Genomic DNA, 23,717 nt, shown 5'->3' on the forward strand with positions numbered 1-23,717 from the left:
ACTCAATATGCAACACGTCGTATAATAAATGTCAACAGAAATCAATAAAACCTATATAATTGAAAGCTGCTGTAGTTGTTTTTTCCATTATTAAAACTTTGATATTCACCCAGTTCAATTCATGAAATCCACAAATCAGAGGGTAAAATAACCATATATTTTTCAGGTTTTTTAAGACCTCCACTCGTACACATTGTGCACTGACTTACTATGTAAGAGCAACTGAACAAACAGTTCAGAAAAACCCCTGTAATCATTTATGAAAAAAATATGTCTATCTGCAGTAACTTAATCACACAGAAGACATTTTCTCTGACTAAGGAGTGCTCATGTTCTATGAAGAAACTGGGCCCAGGCCGCACAATTCTCATTCATCTGACTGACCCCGGTAACAAGACTATTTGTGTGAGTAAAGCTCGGCTGAGCCTCTGCTATTTCCAAAGCAGGTTAACAGAATAATTTTAGCACTGCACAAGAATAAGTAAATGAACTATGAAAGATACAAATTATTTACAACACGTTCTTATTGAATGACTGGGAGGAATATGAAGCCACATCTTATTACTGATTCCCGTGAGCTTTAAAACTCTCATTGACTTCAACACAATTTTCATCTGTTCATCCAATAGTAACTTTGGTACCACTTTGGGAATGGGCTGATGATAGGCCATACATTTAGCCTCTGCTCCTCATTGTTTCTTTTTTAAATGGACACTGTGCCTGAACAGTTTGTTTGTAGTTCTAAAACCCTAAGAGTGTACACTAAATAGCAATGCCAGCTGGCAGACTCAGCCCATGGAAACTCTGCTATACTTAAGTTTGAATTATGGTTTCCAAGATTCAGCTAGCTATTCAGAAAAATGAATGTATATTTAATACAAATACATTTCGGTTTTCATTTCAGCAAGATTGCACTACTTCATCTCTAATCAGCCTTCCATGAATGACATAATCATTATCGTATTTAATTTAGGCATATTTACACTGAGTTAAGAGATATAATTTCTTCAGAACACCACTTTGAACACTTGCCAATTTTTAAAGAATAAGGGCTGCAGAAAATCTTCAACTAGAGCAGAGATATAAAAAATAATCGTGATTGAAATAAAGCTAAATTTTTATCCTGGAAACTTCAAATTTCTGTCTTACCAGGTCACTACACCTCGTGTGTTCAGTGAAGAAATCCCTCTTCTTAAAGACCAGGTCTTTAATCCAGATGAAAATTTTGCTAATTTGGGATTCTATCAAATTTACAGTCATCAATAATCTAAGAAATACATTACACCTAAAAATTGTGCTTGTCATCAAAGTATCTTCAATCCAACTCTTGGGTAGTTTTATACTAATGCAAATGTTAAAAATTTCAGCCTCAATGCAATAAATACTGCCTTCAGCAACTTAAATATGAACAAAAAGACTGCATGTGACTGTGAAAACTGGGCAAAAATAAGCTCTTTCATTAGATTACAAGTATGTTGTTTATAGAACTGAATACAAAATAATGATGAGGTGCACAGATAGGCTCAAGTAGTAAATTGCATTATTTTTCTTGTGCTGTGAAGTAGCAAGCCATTTTATAAAAGCATTACCAGTGAGTACCAACAAACCACATTTACATGGACAAACAACTACTCAGCAGCTCTATGTTCATGTGCACGTTGACACAAAACTCTAAGCGATGTATCTGACCTTCCCTCTTACCTACATTAGGTTAATTTTTAAGTTTAAATACAAAATAATCCATTTAGAGACCTAGACTGCAAGTACACCAAAAGCACAAATTTTAATTTTATTGCACACTTCTTTATATGACTATGACAAGGTCTAAAAGTGAACCACAGCTTCGGGGGTAAGGATCTGTTTAAGGTTTTGTCCTTAGTGAGCTTCCTCAAAAAACTAAAGTGCTTCCACACTTGATCAAAGCAGATTTTATTTGCACAGAAAATTAAAACTTGTGGAGGGAAGGGGTGTTAAAGAAAAAAAGCTGAATAAAAAGGCAGGAAAAAAAAAACCAAACAAAAAATAGTTATATATATATCTTCCCTGCCCTCTAAGCCTCTGTGCCTCTAAACCAGTGACTTTAAATTGCAGCAAACTGTCCTGTATCTCCAGAAATCACTCTGGCCCTGCAGTCTGGCCACCTACTCCCTGCCATACTCTCCACTTGCTCAGACTTTTTCTTATTTCTATCTCCCCCATCTCCATAAATGGCTCCATGAACTACTTTTTTAAAAAATGGTACATTAGGAAAAAATGGCACATAGGAAAAAAAAAAGTTGTTCGTGCTGCTTTTAAGCTGAAAAACTTTAAACACAAAACCAAAAGAATTTTTCTGTATATTTGTGTGATAGAATCAGTGGTGAATATTTGTTTTTTAACACAAGCTTTAATATGCGCAGGAACAAAAAAACTGTAACTGGTACCATACTTCATAACTAGCTACACTTCTCTTTGGGGTTAGGGAACATATAGAAAAATAAAAAAATTAAGGAAAAAAAATCCCACCCTAACACTTCCACACTCAGTGCTCCTTTAAAATAAGAGTTTCAAGCTAACTTCCAATGAATTGATTTCAAAATACCTACTCAGTAATTTCACCAGCTTAATTAACTCATTTGTCTTATTTAGGGTGTAGAAGAGGAATTGCCATTGTGTTTTTTCTTTAGTTTTTAAATAATAAAATAATATTTGATGTATTTCTAGTTATATGAACAGAAACTTATTTTGACCAAAATTATTCTGAGAAATAACAAATTTATTTTCTTTTAAAAACAATTTCTAGCATCTACATTAACCAATATTTCTGTCATCTTTCAGTTGCACAATTTGAAATCTTCAGTTAAATTATCCACATTTCCTTGTAGGATCACAAGTCACTGTTTTTAACCTCAAGCACTTGCTGAGGAACATTGTTGCCATACATTCTTTATGTGGACCTCACGAACAAAGAGAGAAGCTCCTCTCCAATTTTCTTTACAGTTACCAATCTTACTCTCTCATTTATCAAGAGTCTACAGTAATGCACTTCTAATTTAAGAGGCCCCAAACACATTGCAAGCATCAAGGCAAGACAGAGTTTTCATTTAAAAATAATCATAGAAAAAAAGGAAAATAAATGTCTCTGAACTGAGTAAAGGGGCTTTGTGACTTTAAAAAAAAAAACAAAACAATCAAACAAGAAATAAATCCTAAAATATTCCTAATCCATTGGCTTTTTTTTTTTTCTCATTGTAACAGATAGAAGAGAAAGTACCCAGCACACCCTTACAATATTTCTTTGCCTGCTGGTCAAGACATTACTGAAGATAAATGATGAAAAAATAGTGAAGGCAGAGGCTTCAAATGATCCTCAGAAGTACGAAAAAACCACCTAGAGATCCCCTGCAACATGCTTTTTGTATTATATCATAATTATAAGTAGTACATTTACCATTGTACTTGTAAAAGTGAAATTTTGGGATATAATTAATGTCACAGAAACTAATGTAGCATAGATATGCAACTCAGAATGAAAGAGATCAGCAGAAGACAATGTCTCACCCACTACCTTAATTTAAAGGCTGCAGGACGTAGTGGGTGGCTGGCTGCTCTTTCACAAATCCTCAGTTGATGTTAAACACTAGTAACAACAAGAATGTATTTAGGAAAGCTGTCAAGCCTAATCAAGGCCTCATATGATATTTTAATTTGCTCTTTATGAATATTCTTTAGGTTCTCTTCCACTGAAACAGTCTTCACACAGACACTCTGCTCGCCCTGCTGTATCCAGTTACGCCTTGCCAGTGGGATCTATGTGCACTCAAACCATTTCACACGGGGGAAAAAAAAGGCTGCTGCTGTGAATGCAAAGTAGTTTTTCTTTGGATTTTGTTTCAAATATACTTAGATGAACAAATCACAGTTTGTAGCGAGCTGAACTTGTTTCATGAAAATACTATCATTTATCCACTCTAACTATTCAGCACATTACAATTGGCAATTACAGAAATAAATAGGAAGCTTGCTTCTTGTTGTTGTTGGGAGTTGCCACTGAAGTCTTAGTGAGCTTAAAATGTCATTTGTAATTCTTTGTCTTCTAAAGAGATTATTGTAAAATACAATATTAAGATTCCTTCTAAGCTTCTGGAAGATTAACATTTAGGTTTTTTTAGGAAGCAGGAACATAAGTGAATTAACCATTACTGCAGGTTTATTTTGAAATTTCAGAGACTGATCACAATGGATTTAAAAAATGAAGACTAAACCTCCACTAAAGCACTGACAGTTTTGCAGCTGATAACAAAGTAAGCTATCACAGTATTTAGTATTGTATATTTTAATATTGTTTCCGGTATTAAAATCATCACTGTTTGAAAAAGAAATAACTTATTTTGAACTTTGATCCAGGGCAAATAAGGCTACATGAAAATCCTTTAAGCTTTTCTCCTCATACAAATACAAAGAAAGACAAAACAATCCCCAAGTATCCCTAAACATAAAACTCCAAACATATCTTAAAGCATCAAGCAAGACATTATTCCCATTTTTAACAAATGTAACACTGATTTTATTTGAATTTTGCCATACTTGCCATGAGAACTGGTTTTGACCCGTTTTGTGTTACTGGTTTGGTGCCTGTAAGTAGCATTAACAGTTTAATGCCAGGAAGAGAGACTCAGACTGCACAAGACAATGAGCAGCTTAGTTTTCAGTATTTTGCAAGGATTGTACTTAAAGAGACTATTGAGAGACTGATTAGCAGAAATCTACTTTTTCTAAGTTCAGAAAAAAAGATAACCTTACCCAGTATTGGAACCTCAAATGTCTTTGTATTATGAAAAGGTTTACGATAAGGGCCAAGAAGGTTAACTGGGTGATACAGGGCTGAGAGTCAGAAGGACGCGAGTATTACATGATACAGTACAAGCCTAAGCAGTAAATCTCGAGAGGGGTCAAAAAGACACAGATCAAGAAGTATTTGAAGAACTCAGGAGATGACAGTGAGTGCAAACTGCAGCTCTTGATAGCAGAGCTGGTCAAGGAGCTGGGTGAACAGCAGGTCACCAAGAATACAACAGCCTCAGAGCTGTTGCTAAAATCACTTGCAGATCTGCTTCGCTAAATTCAAATATGACAAGCATGTCTGTAACTTGGTACACTATGCCTGTATAATCTATATTTGCTTTCCACAATTACAGTGACAAAGGAAAAACAACTGCTGCTACAACGAAGTATTTTTACCACAGGTAATACTTAATTGTGAAAATCTAAACAGGGAACAGTCTCACTGATACAGACACATTACCTGCAAAAAGTAGTACAGCAAAATGCTGTAATTCTAGATAAATTATTGATACTTCTTTTTTTTAAATACAGCATCTGACATGCTGCCAACACGAGCTAGCCTCATTTGGAGAGACAGGTTCTGTAATTTATACTGTTGGGAGTGTCAAGAAAGTAAAGACAAAACCTTTATTTTCACATCTTTCCCACCCATGGCAGGACTCCCTGGGTGCTGTATGACTGGCTGTCTGCTCTCTTTGCCAGCAAATTCTCCCCTCTAGGAGTGCTATGGATCACCTTGACTGTCATTTCTATTTAATCCTTTTGTCTTTCTTGGCTCCTCTTTCAGAGGTTGAAAAGAACATGCAAGGCAGTGTCTACATCAAAGAAAATTAATTTGGGATATATAGAAGAGATAAAAAAAGGAAAATATTCTCAACATCATAAAACATAACACCTGTGTTTCAGAGGAATATAATGGAGAACCAAATAGGCCTACAAAAGATTCGGCTCTTAGATCAATTTTTTTTTCCTAATAGTATAAGGGAGAGTGTAAGCCATGGCACAGTTCAAAGAATTTCAGAATCTGAAGAACAAGTTGCTGAAATTTCTCAAATTAACAATGAAATAAAAAAAAAATACCATTAAAAAGTAATGTAAATTAATCTAATTTCTAAATTGCACATTGTTTCCCTGGCTTTCTAGAGCACACTTTCAAATAATGGGATAAAGGCAAACCAAAGTATATAAAAATCAGCCATTTAGTTACCTTTCTAGGTGTGCACTTAATTATTAAGGCACTTAATAAAACATGGGGCTTTTTATTTTTTTCCCTATTAATATCCATTAGGAAAATATATTCACATATGTTCCTGATACAGTTCATGGTATGGTAATTAACATTATGCATCTGTTTTCAAATTTCTCTTAAAATCATGAATGTAACACACACAAAATGAGCTAAGAGTAACCATACCAGTTCTGCCATTGACATCACAAAAAGCAGAATGCTTATTCAAGTGTTTCCCTAACAGCACTGTCATACTAAAACCTCACAATTACTGGAACCAGATATTATTTATTTTCCTCCAGCAAGGAGGAAAATAAATTTTGTATATTAGAAAACTAGTGAATCTAAGACAAGGTTGTGTATTCCACAACAAAAATTTTGAATTTAACACACTTTGCCATTGTTGAAGCAGTGGCTTCTTGTGTTGTAATTCATGGTAGTTTTAACACCACATTTAACACCACTTGGTAGAGAGGTTATTTGTCTGCTCTGTGCTTTTCTCTGTGCTTTAATATTTTGACAACTATAATAGATACTGACTTTTTTTTTCCCTTTGTTATAAACAAGAGGGTAAAAAAGTATGTATTTCTACAGTGCAAAAAAACTCCAAACAAAACCCATAAAGAAATAAAATAGTCTCAAAATTCTTCTCCCCTTTTAAATATAATGTTAGTTCTTCATTCCCCCCAGACAGGCAGGTCTGAGAACCTAATTTAATGCTTATTTAAAAAAAATATCAAACAAACAAAACCCCAAACAAACAAACAAAAACAAACCACAAAAACCCACCAACCAAAAAAACCCCAAAACAAAAAAACCACCCCACTCACCACCTTCTTAACATTCTTATATTTGTCACTGTTTAATATTTATTTTATTGCCCTGGTTGTGCAGATTCAATTTTTTAAAGAAACTGCACCAGGGTCTACACTTTTCATACCACATTTCTTTCCAAAGTAGTTTGACTGTGCAGTGGTTTAACACCCTGAAAATTGCTATCTGCGCCGAAACTATCGAGAGCCTCCAGCTTGCAGTAGTGGTGCAACATATTTATCTGAAGTACGTACTGGTACATGCACAAACATGAAAGGTTGACACCTCACAGTGCAGAACTATTTGGCTTTGTGTTGTTCTTATCACCTCTAAATCTTTTCCTTTAGGCTTATTATAACTTATTATAACTATTATAATTATAATTATTCAGCTAATTCTAAAAACATTACTCAGTTTTAAAACAGTTCTTCATCCAATACTTTCTTTTTAGAATAAGTTCCTCTCACTCTTCATTTTTCCTTTACAAAGAATAGCAGTAGAAGACAAAATGAATATTAAATGAATACACAAAAAGAATATTTAACTGAAGCAGCATGCTTTAAAGAGAAATATAACTTCTATGTTCTACAAAGCAATTACATTGCTTTGAGCTTCTAGACGTGTTGTAATAAATACTTCTGATATTGTAAGATACTGAATATAGTTTCTTCTAGCCCATAGTCTGTTTACATATGAAGCTGGTTCATGAACATTTCTTAGTTTCATTAGAAATGATGTTAAACCATATCAACATATTCCTTACACTGCTTTCCTTATGTTGCCTCTCTAGTCACACCGCTGGCTGAAAAGCCAGATAATGCTCTTCTGACAAAATGATGATTCTTATACATAGCAAACACTCTTGCAGGCTTTGTAAGTTGGATGAAAGGTTTTATTACCCTTTGCTTGTATCTCTCCCACATGGCTGTTTTGGTTTTCTTCTGATTACCCAGAAGAAAAGTTGAAAGTTGCTCTGCATGTCCCCTGTGAGACAGACATACCGAGTCAGACCAAAGACCTGCCTATCCCAGTATCCATCTCTTACAGCAACAAAGAACAGACTTAAAGAAGGTATAAAAATGCAGTGAACATATAGGATGTCTTCCCCGGTACCCTGACAGCTTCCCAAAAGTTCCAGATCATACACCACAGCAGATATGTTGGTACAAACCTTTTCATATAAAAAAAACTTATAAATAGATATCATATAAAGAACATGCATGTGTTCTTCAACCACCTTCTAAAGAAGATTAGTTTTAGAAATCATACTAGAAACTCCTAAACTTATTGTTCTTTTTTCCATGCTACCAGAATGCAACAATAGAAATGTATAGAAATATCAGAAATGTAATGACAGAAAGCATATGGCATTAACCTATTTTTTTTAATGCAGTAGACAAGGAAAAACAAAACAAAAACCACTCCCATGAACAGCAGAGCCAATTACACATAAATCCATGAAATCAGCAGCTACTGCCAACTACTAGTCAGACTGTCATAATGAGTAAATATTATAATTTTATAATGAAAGCTCTATAAAATTATGTGTAACAAAAAATATCACAACAAATTATTCTCATTTGTGTCCTTGTATATTTTTACAGCTCTATTTCTGTCAGAATCTGATTTTAAGAGACAGGTTCTTGCGAAAACAGGATCCAATGCCTATTAAAGGGGAGGATTTGATTTGTATAGATTAAAATGATGTTTTCTCCTTGGTTTTGAATGAAGATCCACTGTTTTCTTCCCATCAGCATTATATATTCAATTCACTCACAAATCTCAAAGCAAATTTTTACTGAAATGCTTCTGACATAACATCTCACGTAACCTGAAAATCTCATCATTAGTACTGTTCTCAGTGACAACATGTGGAAATGCAGATTTTTGTGCTAATTTAACCAATTAAGCCTTGCCTTCCACTTTTCATCAGAGTGAACCCCAACTAGATCTATTGAAAAAAAACACCACTAGTGCTTGTGATGACACTTGGGCATCAGCATGTGTTGCAGCATCAATTTCTTGATAGCGTTATGAGAGTTTATTTCTGCGCATGTCTCATGTAATCTAATGGTAATTAGTGATACTGAACAGGTAACAGAGACTTCAAACAGATCACTTTTGTTTCTATCATGAATAATTTTGCAATTCAGTTTGTTAAATGTAATTTTCCTCAGTACACACAGACTGATACATTAAAAAGAGAAGACAAAATATTCCTGTTTCAATTTTCATCAAGATCAAGTAATAGCTTTTATTTTTCTGCCTCTATCTCATTTTCTGCCTCTTGATTTCTTCTCCTTGTTCATTGTAGCCTCCTGCTGTGGTGCTGATGGCCAGAAGTGCTAGTTGTGAGGCTGCTGCAACCACAGGGTACATCCGTCAACATGGTCCATCACACTTGTGCCAGCCCAGCGGTTTGTAATCCCAGTCTCTGCTTACATTAGGCAAGGGCAAACAAGTCACAAACCTCCTTCACTGAGACATGAAGAAATTCACTGCTACAGCTCTTCAGAAACTGGCTACAGCTTTTCAATGAAGCTACTAGAACCAGAAATCAGAAATTAAATGTACTATCTTTGTGTACTGATTTATTTAAAGGGTCGGACTTCCTGCAAGGTATAATGTCAGACAAGGTAGTGGGAAGTTTGTCATAAGAAATCTCTACAATGAAGTTGCAAGAAGTCAGAGATTTAAGTTTACTCTCAGCCCTAATGCTAGCCTGCTGGATCTGTGTACACTATTTTCATCTCCTTGCATTTCAGCTTCTTCTGCATAAGGCAAGGACAACAATATTAATTTTTAAAGCCCCTTTAGAGGTATTGATGGAAAACTGTGTGCAAGAAGTAAACAGCAGTAAGCATACATGCTCTGTCATTTTCTCTCTGGAAGCACACCGTTTACTCAATATCTTTCCCTTGAGTTTTGCCCTAAATCCTAGTTGTGTTGAAAGGTGCGCTTTAATAAAAAAAGCAAGAAGCCCAGATGATAAACTGCCACTTTTTCTTACTCTTGATGGAAATCTTATTCATAGAGCACAGCGTGCATACTTCTCATCTGTGTCTTCCCTCTGACTCTTTGGTCACAAGAGAGCTAATACAGATATTCAAGGATCAAATAGGAAGATTTCTCATATCTCTGGATTGTTTATAGTTTTCTTTGCCACTAATGGAATGAAATAAAATAGCAGACCTGAACTTAATGAATATCACTTAGATAATGTAATGGACCAGTCATTCTTTTGGCTTTCTTCTAATTCATTGGAGCAAAGAAAATTGAATGAAATTGCATCTTCTAAGTAGAGAACACTGTGCAAAGGGTCAAATGTATATATTTATATTTATTTACCTTTAAATATTTCATTACTTAAATTACCTCTGTGTTAGGCTGAAATAACAATCCAGTCATAACTCTTTTGAAGTGCACTAAGACTTTATGTCTTGCTGAGATACGTTCTCCCAAGCATATCCTCTGTTCATTTATTATTCATCATCTTCATTTTGCTAAATTCCTTTGAAACCCATTTCCAATTCTAAATGGCAACTTTCCCTTAAAACTGCAGTGCATTCATTATAAAGGCATCGTACTTAAAACTATGGGAAGGAAAGACAACTAAGCCATGTGGATGTACTCAAAATACAGGTGCCACTGTGTATCAGACAAGCATAGATCTCTCTAAGTTTTGAAGAAGTCTTATCAGGACCATATGATACCTGTCACTGTAATGTGTGCAAAATAAGCAATGTCTTCATCTGAGTGCCCTGTAATCAATCGTTTTCATTCCACATACAATTGAGAGAATTAATTAGTTCAAGAAAATGATTATTACTTTATCACTTATTTTCATCTGGCAAAAGTGTTGCAAAACTGTATTAAAACAAGTGGATTTGTCTATTTATATGATGCTGGAAATATATCTAACAAACCCTTCTGTGTAAATACTTTTTTCCGATTTTTGTTTTAGAAATAAGTAATAACTTGTATGAAATATTAGTGTAGGCAGTTATTTCAATATCTCAGACTATATAATAATTTTGGCTGTTAAACAGAACGCACCACTAACCACAGCAGGGACTTCTGCTTAAAAATACATGAACTTAATCTGATATTACCACAATGATCTATCACAAGAACTAAAGACATCCTTTGAAAAATACAACAAATCACTATTAAAGAAAAATTAAAAGTACACAAGTATTTTAAGGAGTGCATCACAAGAAGAAGCTCATATCAGAAATTTCTTAGAATTCCTCTCACCCATCAAAGAAACAGAGAGAGAAATTCAGCAACCAACCCCTGGCTTTAGTCTTCCATTCTAGCACAAAACCCACTTACTTTTCCACTGCTAGTACTACCTTTGATTTATAGTTACTTCACAGAGGTTATTTCATAAGTAACAGCAGAATCTTTTAGCAGATGCTACTAGGAAACACCACATCGTTTACTCTTTTTTTCTTGGCAAATGACGTTTTTCTTTAGCATCACCTTAAACCTGCTGTAGATTTGGAAGGATTTATTTCATTATTACTTTGGCAAACCTCCCAATTAAGAGAAGGTGAGAGATGGAGAATGCATTAGAGGACTTCAAACATGAAGCTACAGAGCTGAAGGAAGGAACATGGTATCAGGGCAAACTGCATTTTCTCTCCAGAAAGGCAAACACAACAATTGAATTTTTGTCTTTTCTAAAAACTTGCTGGTCTTTGAAAACTGTGTTAAAGCATTAAAGTTCAGCAGTGAGGAATGTCATCGAATACTCCTCCAATACTATATTTGTCACTACTATTTTCCTGTTCTAAATAGATTCTCATTTAGCCTTCAAGAAACCTGTAAACCTTTGATTTCATTAGTGTATTCACGCTTAATTAGATGCTGCTACTTTGGTCTGTTTGACCACAACCACTTTCGAGAGTCTGCTCTTTTCCTGCCAAGTTATGAGAAAACAAGCACTGATAAACTAGAACTTCGTCCTTGAAGGAAGCATCTTGTATAAACTATAATTAATTGGTACCTCACTATTGGTTGACGGCCCTCCAAGGGCATTTGAAGAGGAAAGTGAAGACGAGGAGGAAGTAAGCCCCCAGACTCATTTAGAAAAGACCCCCCCGAGGTGTGGCAGGCAGGCACAGGGAAATTCCAGAGTACCCACGCACGTGCAGAAGAGATGCCACTTGCGTAACAGGGGGGAGGGACCGAAGGCCTCTAGCTGGGGGGTGCTGACCACACCTGCCCAGGTAGATGTCACCAATTAATTGTATAAAAAGCAGAGAGCTCGTGCTGGGAGTAGAACTCAAGCTTCACATTGAAGGACAGTGTTGCTTTCTGTGGGGATGCACACCATCTTGTGGGCCTGCCGACACTCTGAGGATGCAGCTTCTGCTATGGGGAATTCTAGACATTCTGGGATCGGTAAGAGAACTTCGTAAGCAACACCTGAGTGAGTGGGGGAGTGGTACTGAGGGCTTATTTTCCTCCTCCTCCCTCTCTCTCAGTTTTTTGCTTTGTTGGCTACTTTTTTGTAATAAATATTGTTCTTGTCGAGCTGTCAACAGTGTATTGGTTTCAGTCTCAGCATCCTCCCTGCTACAAAGACATTGTTAAAGTCACTAGAAAGGAAAATATGACAGAATATGTACCATGTTGTAGTAATCAGATATTTACCAAGACAATTCTTTCAGGTTTAATTTTTAGGAAAAAAAAAATAGAAATTTTATAAAAGAAATTCCAACAACATTCAGGTCTGACAGAATTCTTGTGGAGATAAAAGAAAACCTTTATAGAAAAGAGAAATTCTTCTAGAGAATTTAGCATAAAGTAAAACATGGTAGGCAGGTGGGACTTATAACTGCTATAAAAATAAGTAGGGGGAGGGAGGTAGGAAACAAACCTCTGGTTTCTGCTCTTCCAGAAAGCCAGCCACAATTCTAAAAGCTCATTCAGTAAAGATAATAAACCACACGGTACTTCCTCTACTGAGTATACTTCTGTGAAAGGCAGGCAAATGCTAAAGTAATTAAAATTTGCATTACTAGAGGATATTTAAAATCATCCATTATACTTAAAAAAGAATGGTTTAAATCTGGCCTTGGCTGATGACAAATTTTCATTGTCAGCAGTAACTTAACAGATCATTTTATCAACTGCTGAGATAAGACTTGGCAATATTAAATGTTCCACAAAATACAAGACAAATACCTGATGGGACGGTGCAAAGAGAATGGACTGAGCTCTTTCCAGTGGTGCCCAGTGACAGGACCAGAGGCAGTGGGCACAACCTGAATCACACGAGGTTCCCCTGAACACTAGAGAGCAGGTTTTGGCTAGGATAGGGTTAATTTTCTTCATAGTTCATAGTAGTTCACATGGGGTTATGTTTTGGATTTGTGCTGAAAAGAGCATTGATAATATGAGATGTTTACATTTCTGCTGAGCAGTGCTTATACAGAGCCAAGGCCTTTTCTGCTCCTTACACCGCCCCACCAGCGAAGAGATCGGTGATGGAAGGGAAGATAGCTGGGACATTTAACCCCAGCTGACTCAAGGGACATTCCGTATCATATAGTGTCATGATCATCATTAGGAGTTGGACTTCGATGATTCCTGTGGGCCCCTTCCAGCTCAGGATATTCTATGATCCTATGATATAACACGGGGGCCAAGAAAGGAGGAACGTTCAGAATGAAGGTGTTTGTCTTCCTCAGCAACCACTATGCAGATGGAGTCCTGCTTTCCTGGAGATGGCTGAACACCTGCTTGTCCATGGGAAGAGATGAATTCCTTATCTTGCTCTGCTTGTCCATGCAGTTTTTGTTTTACCTATTAAACTGTCTATCTCAACCCATGAGTTTTCTCACTTTCATCCTTCCAATTCTCTCCCCCATCTCAACAGGGAAAAGGAGTGAGCTGTGTGGGGCTTAGTTGCCATGACAGACAGGAAATGCATTTTTATTCTGAGGGTGACTGAGTACTGGATCAGGTTGCCCAGAGACAAGATGGAGTCTCCATCCTTGGAGATGTTCAAAAGCCACCTGGACACAGCTCTGGGCTTTAAGTAGCTCTGCTTGAGTGGGGGTTTGGACAAGGTGACCTCCATTGGTCCCTTCCAACCTCATCTGTTCTGGAATTCTGTGAAATACACATATCAATATGAAACACAAAAGTCACAAAGGCAAGATTTGGTTGTGTATTTTCCAGAATCTCCTAAATCACCTAAACTTCACTATGCCAAAGTTTAAACTGCTATATGAAAACTAGAAGACATTATGCATTTTCAAGTAGACATTTTCAGAAAGTAGACGGTAAGAAAATGTTATTTGTTAAGGTTTGGAGTTCATGAATTATAGAACTTCCAATAAAGTCTACCATTCTAGAAATAGTTGTTTAATTCCATGCCACAGATTCTGTATCAGCAAACTGACAGGAAGAACTATTTGTTATGAAAATAATCCACAGAATTTAAAAATTTATCTAATAGACAATTACCATAAACTTAAATGTGTAACACAGATTCACACTTCATTAAATATTAACTGCATTAGAAATGAATTTCTAAATACTTTTACAATTATTAACTCCAGCTGAGTAGAGAAAGAAATGTGACAAAATGCCAGAAAAGATTTAAAATTATACATTGAGAAATCTTTATAATGCACTCTGTGAATTCCCACAGGTTTTATATATCATTGTTTAAGCTTCATTGAACAATGCATACTTATATCCATTTTTAAAACTCTTCCTCCCAGTACTCCAAAGTATTAGATAAACATAAATTCATTTTCTCCATGGTGAAGGAACAGTCCCTGTGCAAGTTTGATTTAAGGGAGGAAAGTATTGAGAGAGATCCATATATCTGAACCGAGGTATGATCATTTTTAGTTGGTCATACTAGTAGAAATTTTAGGGCACTGTCAGAGTACCCATCAAGAAGCCACTGCAGATGGAAATAGGAAAGTTTTTTTTTTTTATATAAGTGTCTGTGGAGTCCAGGTCATCGAAACTGCTGAAATGATGCTGTGATATCAGATCAGTCAAATTTCTAGGCACTTAAATAGTTTACTTCATATTCTTCAATTTTGCTAATGATTCATTAGACCTGAATTCCATGTGTAACTTACAACAGAACTTCAAGAAAGAGAGACAAACCCAAGAACATCTCTTTGTGATCTACTGATATTCAATTAAAAGCCATTCCAGAAGGCAGCAGCACCTGAGTGGAAAGCTATTGTTGCACAGCCCAAGAAGTCTCACCATGCTAAATAACAAATCCTTTTAAAAGACTGAGCTAACATTATACCACTTTAGCACAGCTCCTTTGGCTACATCACTTAGGAAATTAGAAATGTCATTCTCTATTTTAATTCACCTTCAGGGAAGAAGGTTAACTCATTGGCAAGGAAATTTTAACAGGTCAGATCTTTCAAAATCAATAACGAACTGCATTGGGGAGATCTTTCAGAAGGGATGACTTCAATTAAAACAGCCCTCACCAGAGATAATGAGTAGAGAAGGAAGGTTACTGTTGGACAAAGAAACACTCGCCCCCTTGCCAAATAAGTGATGCAAAGATCCTTATCAGCCTGAATTATGCTGAAAAATCTTCAAAAGGCTCTGAAAAACAGAAAGGTCATTTTGTCTCAAGGAGACTCTCTCTACAAAGGGGGAGGAGTGACTGCGAAGTCTTTCCTAATAATTTTTAAAACTCATCAACATGAAAATGTTCACTGGGCTCGGAAAAAAAGAAAAAATTGTTATGGGAATTTCAATGTCACAAAGGACATTTACAATGATCATACGGCCACTGTTTATTTTTCTGGAGGACATATAAGAGGTAATTACCCATCCTTTAAGAGGCATAAAATCTCTCTCACCTTCTTCAGATGCACTAGGGAAGAACAAATGTGTTCAAGCAGGGACACACAAGCATTTGGCTTAAGTCTCCATCATAATGCAAAATTTGACTCAATTCCAACTTTACTGGAGAATTGAAGAAGATCTTCCTTCTCTTTAAAATATAAAATTTACGGTTGGATAACAACAATTACCTCATAGAGAAGTATAATAAAATAATTATAGATCAAATACAGGAGCCTAAATTTGTCTACCTTGACCTCATTACTGTATCCTCAATGCCACTTCCTTTTTTCCCTTTTTACCTTGTAATAGTACTATTTAGGATGGTTTCCTTTATTTTTCTGAGTGAAAAACAGTCATCTAGAGAATAGCCTCGCTTTAAGCATGGCACAGTTATTTGTTCAACAGCAGGTTAATGTAAGCAAAGGAAAGTTCAACCCAGTATGGCACCACTGAAAGAAACAAAAGTCAGCTGGGTAGCAAAGAGAATAAAATATACTCCCAACCACATGCATCTAATTACATGCAAATCACAGTACTCCACTTAATTAGTAAGCTCTGCACTTTTCCTTCCAGTTTGGATTTTTAAAGGCAATAAAGTTACTCCAGAGTAGGAGGTTATAGCAATAAGAAACCTAACTTCATGCCAGTTGACCAGAATTTCACTAGAGTAGCACTAGATCATCTATATCTTATCCGGGTTGGGTATTATAAAATAGAAAAGAAACTCAAATCAGAAATGAGACTTCTTTCTTGCGACCATTCAAACAAGTCACCAGGAAGATAGCATTCTCTCCCTAGAAATCTTGAGATTGAAACAAGACACTTTTCTGGAAGATGCATTCAATTACTTATATTCATTTTATTGGTCTAAGAACCAAACACACCTGACCTTACTGTGCTGGACATTGTGCATCTTCAGAGAACTAGAGTGTCCAGGTGATACTCCACAGAGTTCAAAAGCTAGGTCAGGCTCAGGGGAGATATGTATAATGCACACACAGAGAATAATCAATTTGATAACTGTTTTTGTTTGAATTGCTTGCTTTGCTAGGCTTTCCGGGGAATGTTTATGTCAAATAGAGAGAAAAAGGGAAAACTGTAGTGAAGAGGCAATGAGAAGTGTTAATGGAACTGAGGTACAGCAACCATGAGGAAAGCAAAAAGAAATGACTCAACAGTCAATCAGAAAAGAACAAGAGCTCAAAACTGGACTTCACAAACAAAAGGCTCTTACTCTACCTGCTTCTACAGCTCCTACTGCTGGTGGAAGTCTTCAGCTGTCTCAAAACCTTCTTGTTTCTGTTAGGCTGTCTGTTTCAAAACAGACAGTAATTGTACAATCCACACAAATTAGTGCAATGTTTTTGTTTTGCTGCAGAGAACCTAATGATGTTCACACAAGTAATTGCTTACTTACACCTGACACCCTGCCTCCAGACACCCTACCCCGACCAGCATCGGCAGCATAGGCAGACGGCCAACACCCTGCCTGACATCGGCAGCACAGGCAGGATGCTGCCCACATTAGTGATGTAAGGTTGGATTTTCCCCAATCCCACTGCTGTTACTGGAGCCAAGGAGCATCCCGACTCCAACCCACATGCAGAACGCATTTGCAGAACTGGCTGTTGCTGCCAGATGACCCACACACCAAGCATCCCTGGCAGTTTGCCATGGCCACGGCATCATTTATGACCCTGTATTTGCTATCGGTGATTAGGTGAGTGGCCATAGGGTTGCGGTGCTGCTCATCTTTCTTACTGCCTCCTCAAAGCTGTGATTTATAAGGTGTTGTCAGATCCTGTTACTGTTTGGACCACAGCAGTTGACCATACATTAAAATTAAGACACCTGTTGAAAATCCAGAATGAAATTTAAGTTAGATGTTAACTCTAGGTGAAAATACCATTAATGGATCAGGAAGCATTTTGCCAGCATAAATTCATTTGAAGCACTTTATTACTACTACCCAAACAATCAGTTACGATTTCATATTAACTCAATAAAATATGATATAAAAACCTGATTGAAATATGCTAATGAGCATGTTTGCTTTCTTGCCTTCTAAGGGAAGCTAAAACACAACATGTGCTGTCTACAGATCAGTATTAATTTAGAGCTGCAGAGAGCACCATTTCATGAAGTAACTGAATATACTTACACTGATTCATAAATTTGAATTAAATTTATTTAAATAATAGCTTTTATTGAATGTATGTTTTGGTTTTTAAATAAGGAGACAAAATCCACACATCAAAGTGAGAGATTTGAAAAAACCCAGCTATTTCAGTGCTTTGCTTTTTCAATAATTCAAAGACTAATAGTTAAAATCCAACAATAGAAGTTCAGACACTGATTCTACTGCTCCCTTGGTGCCGTTTAAGACCTTGGTTTCAGTCACTAATCCAGATACTAACAGACCTTCCTCTATTACTAGGAATGATATCAGAAGCTTTCATAATTTCTCTGTAAGAAGTGAAACACTTACCCAAGCAAATTCAGTATTAACTGCCTGTTTCACTTAAAACTCTCTACAGCCAATAGGCTTTTCACTATCAGCAACTACATAGGTCAACCATATTGCACAACTTACCGAATAGAAATAAGAAAAAGTCTCAGTGGAAATGCAAGAGATTTTCTATAAAATTACTCTGTTTTTCCTTTAGATAGTACAAATTATCTGAGATGCTACGTAATAAAATGATGTCTTCTAATTATTTTTCAGGTTTTCTTTATTCCTTTAAAACATAAATGTTTGAAAACAAAAAAATAGTTAAGCTGTTTCTCTAACAGAAAATGTCTGTATTTCAGTTGTGCTGCAACAACCAGACTCATGTCCTGATGCTAGTTTGCAAGAAACACTTGCGTAGCATAGAAAGACTGACCTCATAAGCCCCTAGAAATGTCAAGAGCAAAAATAAGGCATTTTCCTCTCCACTCCTTTATTCAGGTATATGTTCTTTTATCAGATGGCAAAGAGCATTCCATGATTAAAAGAAATCTACTAAGAGCAACTCAGTCTTAACTGAGGCTTTATGTCAGTATTTCAATATAAATGACAAATATATATATCCCCTTTTTTGGAAGTTAAAGAGTTGATTTCTATCATACATATAACAGTAGTGATGGAGGAATGTTGTTTTTGTTACTTTGTGATACCCACTTGTTCAATACTTGCAGTCTACTTCCATCTAGTGATGCTTAATAATTCCTGGTATTACTCTAACCTTTGATGAGGTTTTAGTACCTATGGACCTCCTAGCTTATTAACTGAAAATATGTTGAACATTATAGTAAATTATTATTATTAAAAAACTAAGAATGAAAGTGGTTGGGGGTACAGTGTTTGAGAACTCTGAGGTTTCAGCTTGGTATCAGCATCGGTGGGGAGCAAAGCAAAATAGTTGCCCAGAGGTGATGACTTGGGCCTGAAGAACATAAGATTATTTTTTTCCATTTCCCACCAAGACCAAACAGAAGCAATGGAAAAACAAGCAGGTTTACACTAAAAAATCCATATCCTGCAATGATACTGTGAACTAAGAATTCATTACTTCCATTTAAACAGGACAGAACTGGACCCCTGAAAATTTGCTTCAACACAGAATTCAAAGAATCACAGACAAAACCAAGGGCCTTCACATTCCAGCTCAGTGCATTTTTGGTTCATGGGAAACACATAATGCTTTAGTTTGACACTGCATATGTGTCAGAACTACTTTCAAAGTGGAGATAATACAGTAAAAGTTTCCATGATACATACATATTGAGAATAAACATTTCTGAAGGTGTTTATTTTTTTTGTAATTTTTTTTAATTGGTTAAAAAGATCATTTACTCAGTCAAAGAGAGTTCCACTCATATGTTTCAAAAGAAGTACAAGACCATAGCTGCAAACCAATGGTTGCAAGCATCAAAGCCTCCCTGGAGCACACATACATCACAGCCAGCAAGACCTCACACTCTTATTCCTCTCTGCTAGACAGATGCATAAAGGAATCAGGCTAAGGCCTCTCACCCTGCTCCAGTAGAGTTTCTAGCATCAATAACAGTTTTATACAGTCCAGTTTGCTTTTTGCTGACTATTTCAAAAGTTCCAAGATGCTCAATGATTAATACCCACACAGGGAATGTTTTCTTGACCTGAAATCACATGCTTGCAGAGTGCTAGGCTCCAACTACTAAATGGATTTTGTTTTTCAGTAGCTCATGGAAGAAGAGGACAAAATGGATAGGTCAATCCTGTTCTGATAGGTTAATCCCAAGCCAATAAGCACACCTCTATCTTAATTACCCCAACTGCATTCAAAATGTGGCCAAAATGGCATCTCTTGAGACTGTCCAAGATGAAAAATGATGATCCAACAAGCCTTTGCTCTCTTTATACACATTCCTATATCATCTAACACTATCAAAAGACCAGTTGCTTCAGTGTCCACATATCTTTCCTACTGAGGTATCTTATGACAGGCTAACATTCATAAAATACATGGCAAGAGTGGAGATGGAGGCTTTGCAGAGAGAGAGGTGATGCCATTCAATGGATTTATCTTGCAAGACACACTTTATGCTAGAGGCAGCAAACACAAGTCACTGTGAGCTACTCTCTGGTGACTGAAAATCTCAAGTGTGTACGAGCTCTGGGCTCTTGATTTACAACAGGCTGTCAAGGGCACTGAGCTGTATCTCAAAGATGCACACCCCAAACAAAAGCTTGGTTCAAAAGAGGCAGATCTCAAACACCTTCAACTAGGGAAGTTAGCACTTGGGAAGCCCATCATCTAAACTTGCCATATCACATTAGTGATAATACCAGCTTTTGACATACTTGCAGAAAATATCCCACATGAAGTCCAAATTTGTAATCCAGACAATCTGAGGCTCAAAAGAGAGTAGCTGGTGGCTGGAGAGTAACAAGCCATGACTAAGCAGCAACTGCTGGTAGATGCTTCCCCTCGCTTTCTGCTGATGTCTCTTTGGAGACACTAGAAGGACTGCAAGCCCCTCTACCCTTGTTATTTTAGACATGCTCCATTGATCACGCCAAGGTCAGGACTTGGGGAAATCCTCCAACACTGCTGCAACAAGCACAATAGAAGCACAGCTAGTAAATCAATGTGCTCCACAACTGTAAAACTGTAACATTGGCCTGAGAGCTGTAGGCTAAACAAATACTTTAAAGCTGTGGAAAAACAAACAAGTGGTCAGAAAGTTGGTCTACATGATCTTTGTAGGTCCATTGCAACTGAATGATTCTATTCTATTCTGTATGACCATATTTTACCTGTTGTTGGTCTCATCAACTGTATAAATACCTATTTCTGCAAAATCTACTAAGTTCTTGTTCTCAACAACTTCATCATTCTCTAAACATCTGCTATTTCAGAAGAGATAATAACACCTAAAGTATTTATTTATTTTACAGATGTCATAATTGCACACTATTCCTGTAAAATACTGCAGAGATCTGAGTTGCTGGATAGCCACACTGGGACTTACACATCTACATACAAACATTTACACATACAAGCAAGATGATGGAGATCCATGATCCTAAGATTCAGATTAGCCTTGTTTTTCACGAATCTGTTAATAAACACCAACTATTTACCACATTTTTTTAATAAATGAAGGTGGGTCTTCAAGCATAAATAGAACTAAATTGCAATTAAAACCAAAACAAACCAGGATGTTTCCTATGTAACATTGTAAAAACACCTTGGGAACTTCTTGTTGTAGGTGACCATGTGCAAAGAGCAGCAGGACATGGGTACTGACGAAAAAAATTACAGTAGTTATTACACAGAAAGGGATTACCATTGGTTTAGAAAGACACAATTTGCTGGAGGCAAGGATAACATTTAGAGGCATATCGCTACATAATTGTCCTCATTTCATACTCTTCCCCAGGCATCCAGAAACAGGCAGTGTCACAGAAGGGATATTCTGTTAGATTCACCTTTGTTTTGATTTAATATGACGGCTCTCTTTTTTAATCAGCATATATAAAAATCCATGCTGATAAAATTCTTCTTCCTTCTATCCCCAAATTATTATGTATGCTTTCATCAAAACCTGAAAAATCCACACTGCCCAGTGTGTACCAAAGGTCACCGCACTTAGCACAGGGAACTCTGAAAAAAATGTATTCTGACAGAACTGTGAGATGGAAGAGCATGAAAAGATATGTCTTATCAAGAAAGTATTGTTTCAGTGGGAAAGGGATTGCATATAAAAATTCCAAAGAAAGCCTAAAAAAACAGAAAACTTCCTAAAAGTTGTTACATGTCCTAAGGGAAAACAGCCAGATCTACTCCGGGTTTCCTTCTCCTTTACTTCTGGATATTTCAGTAAATCATAAGCAAGGTAAATGCTTGTAGAACAGAGTTTTCTTCATTGTTATGCAGAATGAGATTAAATGTCTTTCCATGACGTAGAAACAGACAACATTTCCAGGACTACCTTTTTTTAATACATTTACATACGTGTGTATGTGCACCTATCAAAAATAAAAAATCAAGAATTATATGGTGGGTTGGGGAAACATATATATACACTATCAAATTTCCATAAAATTTAGTTTACTTTTAGTATTGCATACACAAAATGCAAAGTGTGTTTATATGCCTTATTAATTAAGGGGGCAGGAGGGTAAAAGAACAAAAACTGTGTAGGAGAAAGGAAATATTCCCTCAGACCTAAATAAAATTATCTATCACTCTAATAAACAAATACGAAAGTAAAACATACACAGCTCTATCTAGAATCAGTATCTTAAGGCTCTATAACATGATAGGCATTTTGGTTAATTGTTCCTCACTCAGAAAACATAAAGGACCTCTCAAGAACCAAACCTTTAGGGAGCTTGAACATTTTTCAGTTTGAAGCAAATAAACCTCTCATTCCATAACAGCAAGACCCCATTACAGAAATTGCTAATTGGTTGCATCCTTTGGGAGCTCAGCATGCTCCACCTTTTGTTTCAAGGCCGACACTGCACCTTAGTGCGAGGTTATCACATTAGTCAGTTCCTGTTGTGAAATACCGTGTGTGAAATTACAGTGCGAGTGCAAAATGACCAAGATTCACTTTGCCTGCGGTATCAGCACGAGGTTCCCGTCATATGTCATTGAGTGCATGCGAAGCACTAATGTGTCTTTGCCCACCTTACTTTAACAGGTATCATCAAAACTTTTCAGTTTGGATAGTACTTTCACTTTATGAAAACCTGTTGCTACTTCCTTCATGTTAAAAAGTGACTAGCACTTAACAGGAAAGAAGTTATCATCTTGTTTGTATTAGAATATTCTTGATGAGCTTTGGGAAGGCAAAAAAACCCTGCAACAGATCATAATTTTCATGTAGCCTTATCCCTGCATATTTAAGTACAGTGAATAATATGGAAATAAATGTGCATTTGAAAGATGTTAATGTGCTAACAGAGGCTGCACAAGGTGTCGTTGTGAAACATGCAAAAAAAGCTGGTTGAAGAAAATCAGAAAGGACACAACTTTGATGTCCATCTACTAACTACTGTAGAACAACTAGAACAATAATAAACCTGGAGATTCATCACTGTAACAGCTTAATGAGAAAGAATTAAATTATACGCACACATCTAAACACCCCTAAAAGAATTAAAAACCACTATCCCTACTACCTCAGTGTAAGAAACTCCAGCCAACTGCATGTATGAAGCCTAACAATAAGCTTAACAGCATCAAAACCAGCTGAAGCAAAATGCTATTTTTTAATACGTGGGCAATCTACCTAATGATATAAAAGCTATACACACAAAAAACCCCAAACCCAACCAAAACCCTAAGATGTGAATTTGCATCTCACATTCTTTCTTTCTTAGTCAGTTCTGCTATCCTACACAAAGCCCACATATTTCTGTTGCTTGTCCTCAATTCAGGACACCGAAAAATAAAACAACAACCTACAAAACCAATGTTAGCAGCCACACTAAGTGCAGACTGTTCTCTCTTCCAGAGGC

General features: G+C 36.4%; 1 protein-coding gene across 8 annotated transcripts in view; it reads right to left on the reverse strand.

Annotated features, from left to right (window-relative positions):
• THSD7A (thrombospondin type 1 domain containing 7A) overlaps positions 1 to 23,717 on the reverse strand; it is a 283,452-nt gene that overhangs the window by 122,808 nt on the left and 136,927 nt on the right. The gene's annotated exons all lie outside the window — the stretch shown is intronic.

Source organism: Lepidothrix coronata, unplaced genomic scaffold (genome assembly GCF_001604755.1).
Source record: "Lepidothrix coronata isolate B3197 unplaced genomic scaffold, Lepidothrix_coronata-1.0 Scaffold177, whole genome shotgun sequence".
In the NCBI taxonomy this organism is placed as follows: domain Eukaryota; kingdom Metazoa; phylum Chordata; class Aves; order Passeriformes; family Pipridae; genus Lepidothrix; species Lepidothrix coronata.